Below are 7,879 nucleotides of genomic sequence, written 5' to 3'. Positions count from 1 at the left end.
CCACGCCACTTTTTGGCAGAAATGCAAGAACCAAACTTAGATACATACAGTATAGTTTCAGTCCTATACATTAAACTTCTTCAGCTCGCGCTTTGCTAGCAAATTTTATTTTTAAGAAGGTGATGATATAGAAATAGTATACGGCCTTGTTGCAAAACTTTGACACTTAATTTGCCTGCTTTCAGGTCTTTCCGTCTGAGGGGTAAAGAAGGCCATCACTCATTTACGTTCACGAGCTAGAGTTTGAAAACAAAAACAAAGTAGGTCTATCAGAGGTCCAGCTTTGCTGCGCATTTTAATTTTTAATTTTTTATTTATTATTATTCTTTTTCGCTACGCGCTCTCATTTTTTTTAAGGGAGATGATCATCAGCCTGTGAAAATTAAAACAAAGAAATATGGGGCAAAATGTGGGAAAGCCCTGCTTTCATGTCACTATACGAAAACTTTTTTGCTCGCGCTTCGCGCTCGCAATTTATTTTTGATAAAAGGGAGAGGATCGTCACCGTTTTGTTATAAGCCAAAATTTTCGGCTCGCGCTTCGCACTCGTAAAGTTTTCTTAGAAAAAGCCCATTGACAAAAGTAAAATTTTCGCTCGCCCTCGCAATCCATTTTTGATTAAAGGGAGAGGATAAAGTCACCATTTAGAAGAGAATAATAATAATAATAAAACAACATTCGCGCCTTAAATAGGCCCCTACTGTCTCAAAAGTAAATTATATTCAATGGGCTGCATGGCGCTTCGCGCTCGAAACATCATTTCCTTAAAAAAAGGTCAATTTTGGCAGATTGTAAACCTCCCCCCCCCTCCTGGTAAAATCCTTATTACGGGCCTGCTTATACTTTGATACTCTCCATCCACCTACCGGCCCCCTCATTGTACCCCCCCCCCCCCCCCCCCCCCCCCACCCCCTGTCGCGCGCCCTGCCGTTAAATGCTCGAATATGCCTGCATGCCGTACGTCAGAACGGTCTATCGCTAGCCGCGCGCCGAGGCATGAGCTAGCTAGCTAGCTGACGCCATATGCCGCACACCCGCGCACGTGCGTATACCGCATGGTATACTACACTCACGCGGCCATTTTACCTGATTCAAACGTTGTCACCTCTCACTCACGAAATTGCCTGTTCCAATTCATCTTTCTGCGCTCGTATTCCTCGATAGCTCTTTGCAGATCAATCAGGTAATTTAAAGCTCTTTGTAGTTTTTGATCAGCCATGAATATTTAAGAAAAATTCTTTGTTGATGCATTATAAGAGGTTGTAGCATTCAATTTTGTTTTATACGGTCGGCAGGCCAAATGACATGGACAGGTCTAGTTAGATGCTATGTATGGGGGTCCGATGACCGTATGGGGGGTCCGATGTCCGTCTTTTAGATTTGCTCAAATTTTGTGCATTAAATAGCTAAAATAATTGTTAATATTTGTGCTTTGTGGCTATAATATATCTCGAATTTTATCTCCTCTCTTGTGTCTGACTGTATGCGAGTCCACGGTTAGTTACATACAAACTAAGTTAAGACTTAAGTCAAACAACAATGCCGTGGAACGATGTCTCCGCCACTGACTAAATCAGTAAAATGAACGGGAGTGAATGAACTGGAGACTTATTCCAGGATAATGCCCGCTTTGTTATGTTGTGTATTTTCACTTTCAATCAAAATATTGATCACAAAGTTCCTTAAATTAGTACTAGTAGTAGAGGCTACTGGCATGAATGTGACAGGCGCATGCCTTTTGATGTTGACGGTGCATTGTGGGTACTAAGCTACCTGTGTGTTCGTGATTGTGTTGTCTTGACTCAAGTGACGGTACAAGTGTAGTCATGTCATGGTACTGAAGAATGTGCTCCAAAATTGTAAGAACATATTTTATGTCCATACATCATGCAAAATCTCTGTAGCCTAATAGGAAATATTGAAGCATAATAATAATTACAAGGATAGTTGCTGTTCATTTGAGATAACCTGTTCATAAAAGCTTGAAATATCAAGAAAAGCGGTTCAAATAAACGTTCAAGGATCCATTGAACTTCATTCCAATTTGAAAATAACCGTTATTTACCTTCTATGCACTGATTGGCTATTCTTGTGTAATGCATATGTGAGCTTTATATTCATTTCACATATTAGAAAACGTGTACTTACAGTATTGAATGGACTATTATCCATATTTTTTGGAGAAAAAATAAACAAATATGTGAATACATCATAAACGTAAACGGTTGATAATCAGTTTAATCCATTTCATGTCTGATATCGTGCTGAAGCAGTCTACAGTTTTAAATCAGTTTATAAAACTGCTAAATATTTTACTTCAAAGATACAATGTTAGCATGAGGTTTGAATGAACCATTTCTGAATTTGAAACAATTTTTTTTTTCATTTTATTTTATGCTTGTCAATCATAATACATTTAGTACATTTTTCTGTCATTGAAATACATTTTTTCTTTTGTATTTCAGATGAGACGATTTTTGGTCTACTGGAAACGGCACTTCAAAAATTAGACCGTCATGAGCAGCTGCTCCTGGAAATTGCAAGGAGGCAGGCGGGGGCAGGGCCAGTACAAGCTGACTCGGAAGAAAATGATGCTGTGGATCTTCCACGCTTGCCATGTGAGTCACGGGAGGATCTCCAGGAGCTTAACACACTCCTGGAGAATTCTGGAGCTGCCCGCAAAAAACTGGTAAGCCAAATATTCTTCATAACATAATTGTTTGTGTTTTTTTTTTTGTTTTTTTTTTGTCCTTTGTCATCTATAAGAGTATATGGCCATGCCTTTTAAACTTGCCCCATTTGTGTTACGGCACTGCACTAAAATCCAAAATTGATGCACCTATCAGAATGAAGGTGTTATTTTTGGATAAAAAAAAGTCAACATTGTCCCCATAAAAGTATACATTTCGTACAAAGAAATATCCTGAGGATTTCAATACCGGTAGTATTCAAAATAAAGTCAGGTGAAGTGGTAACACCTTCACCCTGTTGCATAAAACTTCTAACCGGAGTTTTTTCCGGTTAAAATCTGAAAACTCCGGTTAAAGTCCAAAAACTCCGGTTACAATATTTTTCTGGATTTTTTACTGTTTTTTCCATTGCATAAAAACATACCAGAGTTTTCAAAAGTATTAATGCAATAAATTTTTAGGGCGTTTTAAAACTCAGGTTGAATAACCTAAGAAATAGGTCTACATAAGCTGAGTTTTTTAACCCGAGAAAACTCGGGTTAGAAAAAAAGTTTTATGCAACACCACCCTTATGTGGGAAAATGTTTGACTTTTGAGGGCCATATTTGTTCACATTAATTTTTTTTGGTAGCCCCTGTATCTTTCCTCAAATCGCTCTGACCTGTAACTTTTCACCATATTTGAACATATGGCTACATATAGGGTGACGCACATAAGTATGCATATCCTTGGCTGGGTTGACATCTATAGATCTATTCGGCTCCGGTATTTCGGCCCGATTTGTAAGGGCACACAAATAGCAAAAATTGAACATGCCGCATTCACTGGCTGAACAATGCCATTTCCAAAAACTGGTTCACATTGGAGGGCACTACTTTAACCCTAATACATGTAGGCTTGGGGGGGCCGAAAAGGCCCCCACCCCTCGACATTTTTTGCGATAAATTTTTATTGGAAGAAGCTGTGGCCGCGATTTTTTATGACTATTTTCTTTGAAGTCCATTTTTACCTTCCCAAAGAATTCCATTTACTTTGTACATAGAACATTTTTTCCGTCCCATCGCGCGACTACAATTCAATGTTGCCATGAAAACAAAACGCATTTTAATTTTTTTTTTTTTTTTTTGCAGAATGATACTTTCACGTGAGAGTCACATATTAGTGAGGGTAAATGGCAGCTAAAATATTTATTTTTGTGAGCATGAAACTCTGTCAAATTCCGTCCTGTCGCAGTCCCTTATTTTTGGCTTTGACCCTCGTGTAAAATACATCGATATATCTTTCAGAAAAATAATCAGCTCAGTCTTTTTTATTATATGGCACACTACCATCGTGCAAATTTTTTGCCATGCCCCCCCCCCCAGTCTTATTGCGGGTTAAAGGCATCAAGCATTTTTTTTTTTTTAATACCAAATGCTAATGAATGTGCTAATGAACCATCTGATCGAAAATCAAGAGTACAATTCTATTTTATCTCTTACAGATCAGGATCATCAGCCTTGTAGGAGGTACTGGAGCCATAGTGGTCAATAATACTTTGAAATCCATTGTGGGACACAATGTCAGTAAGACATTTAACATGATCGGGACGAAGGGAAAGGAGTCGTTTGCGGCTCTGCAAAGCATCAACTCCGTTATCAAAAGTAAGTCTGCTTTGCTCTCAACCAAGAGTTTTTTTCATCCTTTTATATTTTCATCATGAAATCATTTTTTTTTCTTTTTCATATATGACTACTTTTCAGTTCACTTTGCCACATTCTTCGTTATTTCTATTATTCCTTGTGAATTTTAACTTCTCAGAGATTTATTTGATACATGGAAAATTACATTCAATGAAATTGTTTATGCTGGAAGATTAGCCTACTCCCGTTATAAGGAGTAAGATACAAGATTTCATAATAAGGCAGTACTTCCAGTCTTAAAGGGGAAGCTCACCTTTGAATTTCACTGGTTTTGATAAATGTAGAAAAAGAAAAGAAAAATATTAGTGAAGGTTTGAAGAAAATCACCCCCAAAATAAGAAAACTATGAATATTTGAATTTTTGGTTCAGTGACGTCACATGCGAGCAGCTCTCCTAATTTATTACTGTATTGTTTTATGAAATAAATATCTTATGTAGTTCCTCTTATTGATGATTTTTATCTTTATTCGTCAATATAGAGGGTGTCCGTGCTAACCGTGGCATGAAAGAGACGACGGACAAGGACATTGCGTCATGGTGTGGACGATGGTTCACGAACGCGAGAGATCGCAAAGGAGACCGGCTGGCCAGGAGGCTGGCGAAGCCGCAAATTGCAGAAGATGTGCTACCTGTAGAAGATGTGCTACTTGTAGAAGAGGAGATTGTGGGAGCAGATTCCGACTGAACAAAGATTTAGAAATGAAGTTTATAAAGAAAGAGTATAAATTTCTCTACAGATTGGAGCTAAAATGATATAATTGGATAAGAAATTTAAAAAAATTTCAGGCATTTTGAAATTTTACATATTTCCATGTCATAACTAATTATTTTGATCCAGTTTTCATAACTTTTGCTCCAAAATGGTAGACATGTTTTAACTATTACTTTTATGAGTATGTAAAATCTGGACTGGGCATGTTTTTAAGTGCCTTTCCTATTTGAATTAAAAAAAAAAAAAAACATGAAATGGCAAAACCTTTTTGTTCATGTCCATCTACTACTTTTAGTGAAATCTTATTTTTAGAAAAAAAAAAGATAACAATTTTCAAACTTGCCTAAAAAAATGTACTTGCCACAAAATAGTGCCTATGACTTTCAGTGCTTCACATTTTACTCGAGAGTAAACTGTTACTTGCCAAGTAACAAAAAAAAAGGAAAAGAAAAAAAATGTTCACTTCTTGCCCAAAGAATTAAGTGGGCAATTATTGAGAACAGAGATAAATGATTTTCAACAAATCACAGTACTGCCATTCCATTCTTGCTCTATTTGTTTTGCAATATTTACAGGGTATTTTTATTACCAAAAATTTCATGAAATTAGGCTAAACAACTCATGTTGCCAGAATTCCATCACAGCTCGATCTTATTTTCATTGTAAGACAGATTTTGGAGCTAAATGTATATATATCTTTTTTCGTGTTTTCAGCACACATTGGCTATAAGGTGGTACAGTCTACCCATGTTGTACAAGCATGAATAAATTTCGTTATAACAAAGTTATTTTCCAGGATCCAATTCGTGCAAAGGTATATGTATGTGTTCACTGTCCTGTATATTATAGCAAGTCAATTACCTTGTTGAAATGTGGTACTTGGCTTAGTCCCAAGTGCTTCGTCCTATAGGGAGTAGACTGTACTTTGTTAATATTCCACCAGCTATAAGTTTTTGTGTTTTTTTTTTACATCAAAAAGTGTTTTTTTTTTTCTGAAGTAGGTTAAAATGGTCGTCAGCAGTTTCATTTGCTGTGAGAAACATTGTGTACGCTGATGTGATACACTTCAATTGTGATACCATATCGCTAAATGTGAACTACGCATGTTCTTTGGGGATAACTGCAGTGCACTCTTTCAAACATGGCTGCACAAACTTTTCCGACTTGAAATACTACAGGAAACTAGGCATATGCACTGAAATCTACACTTTGTGCGGATACATGACAACCTTGTGATTTTGTTTTAAAAAATATTTCCTGTGCCATCTTTGGCAGCAGAAATATTATGCACATTGTACCTTAAATACATTTTAGGTACCATCATTTCTCCAAGAAGTTTAGTTACATAATTTACAGATGAGAATACTTTCTACATCATTTTCTATTTTAGTTCTTGAGTATTACCACATATGTGGTTAATTATGAATGCTGGGTTAACTGGTCAGTTACTTACAGTAACAAATTTTTGGTTTTTTCATTTAAGTTGGTGCTCAGGAATTTGTATGTCGATTTTATTTCTTGATGGGGAATAATACTCGACAACCTTTTTTTTTTTAGTAAATTGTTGTGTTGACTTCACTGTTGTCCCACTATTAGTTATCTGTAGCTTTTACAATGCTAACTTTTCAACTATGCACATAAGTTTTAGTAATTTGTATAACCTGTAGTTAATATCTTTCATGTATTTTTTTTTATCTTAGTTGTAGAATATTTTTAGATAAGTGCCTAATTGCTGTTTGTTTGCCAATTTATGCTGCAGGTATTTACGATACCTTCTGTACTTGTATTCATATGCTGAAAGTTCTTATTATCCAACAGTTGTGTGAGGAAAAGAAGTGTGCTTACATGGTATTTGCAATATTTAAAAACTGTCTTTCTCATGTTGTATTCCATGGGTATCGCTGGCTGTAACGAACCCATCATTTTTCAGGTATTCAGGTATTCCAGATATTAGCTTTGTTATTGTGATAAGCCCAATGACTGCTCGATGACAATGTTTATCATTCTAAGAAAGACGATCTGATTGGATTTTAGAGTGTGTAGGTCTAAGGTTAAGGGTCACAGAGGTTAAGTTGGGAAATTTGCCTTGAGATATGAACTTTAAAAACTTACCGAGAGCACCATAATATATAGCAATACGATCTATTAAATCTTTTCTTTTTTTTTGTAATAAGATGATATGTCAGAGGGGTTGTACTCTGGAATTACCTTTTATAGAAGACAGAGTCATATCTTTGTTGTATGTTCACTGTTAATGTTAGTGTTTTTTAATTCCATAATAAACCTTTAAAAATAATGTAATGTTGAGCTCTCTCTGTAGTTTCATTCTCTAGATAATACTCTGGATTGATGATACATGTAGTCATGATGCATAGAACTCCTGTCCATTTTGAAAGGTTGATTTAATATCTTAAATTTGTTCTGGGTTAATTTAAAAGAAAAAGAGAGAGAAAAAAACGAATGATTTTGAAAAATGCTAACATGTTGGATATTTGTATTTCCATTCCAGATATTCGATTTGCATGCATGGTTGTATAGAATCCATATCTGCAGCCCTTCCAACTCCATGTGCCACAGATATTTTGCTCCATACAGTCCATTTGGGGACTGTATAGGCTATGCGAGTTTCATGTGGGCTTAACATGGACTGCTGATATGGGTCCCATATGGGCCATGTATGTTTTATGTGGGTTTAACATGGACTGCTGATATGGACCCCATATGGGCCATGTATGTTTTATGTGGGTTTTATGTGGGCTTAACATGGACTGCTAATATGGGCCCCATATGGGCC

General features: G+C 36.3%; 1 long non-coding RNA gene across 1 annotated transcript; it reads left to right on the top strand.

Moving 5' to 3' along the window:
• Positions 1 to 914: 914 nt before the first annotated feature.
• Positions 915 to 7,175, top strand: LOC121414049. The gene is made up of 4 exons (XR_005969797.1): positions 915 to 1,183; positions 2,466 to 2,689; positions 4,174 to 4,333; positions 4,853 to 7,175. It is a non-coding gene; the product is annotated as an uncharacterized LOC121414049 (long non-coding RNA).
• Positions 7,176 to 7,879: the final 704 nt, after the last annotated feature.

The sequence above is a fragment of the Lytechinus variegatus genome, chromosome 4, assembly GCF_018143015.1.
Source record: "Lytechinus variegatus isolate NC3 chromosome 4, Lvar_3.0, whole genome shotgun sequence".
Classification (NCBI taxonomy): domain Eukaryota; kingdom Metazoa; phylum Echinodermata; class Echinoidea; order Temnopleuroida; family Toxopneustidae; genus Lytechinus; species Lytechinus variegatus.
Note: the sequence above shows the minus strand (reverse complement) of the source record. Positions and strands in the feature narration are given on the sequence as shown.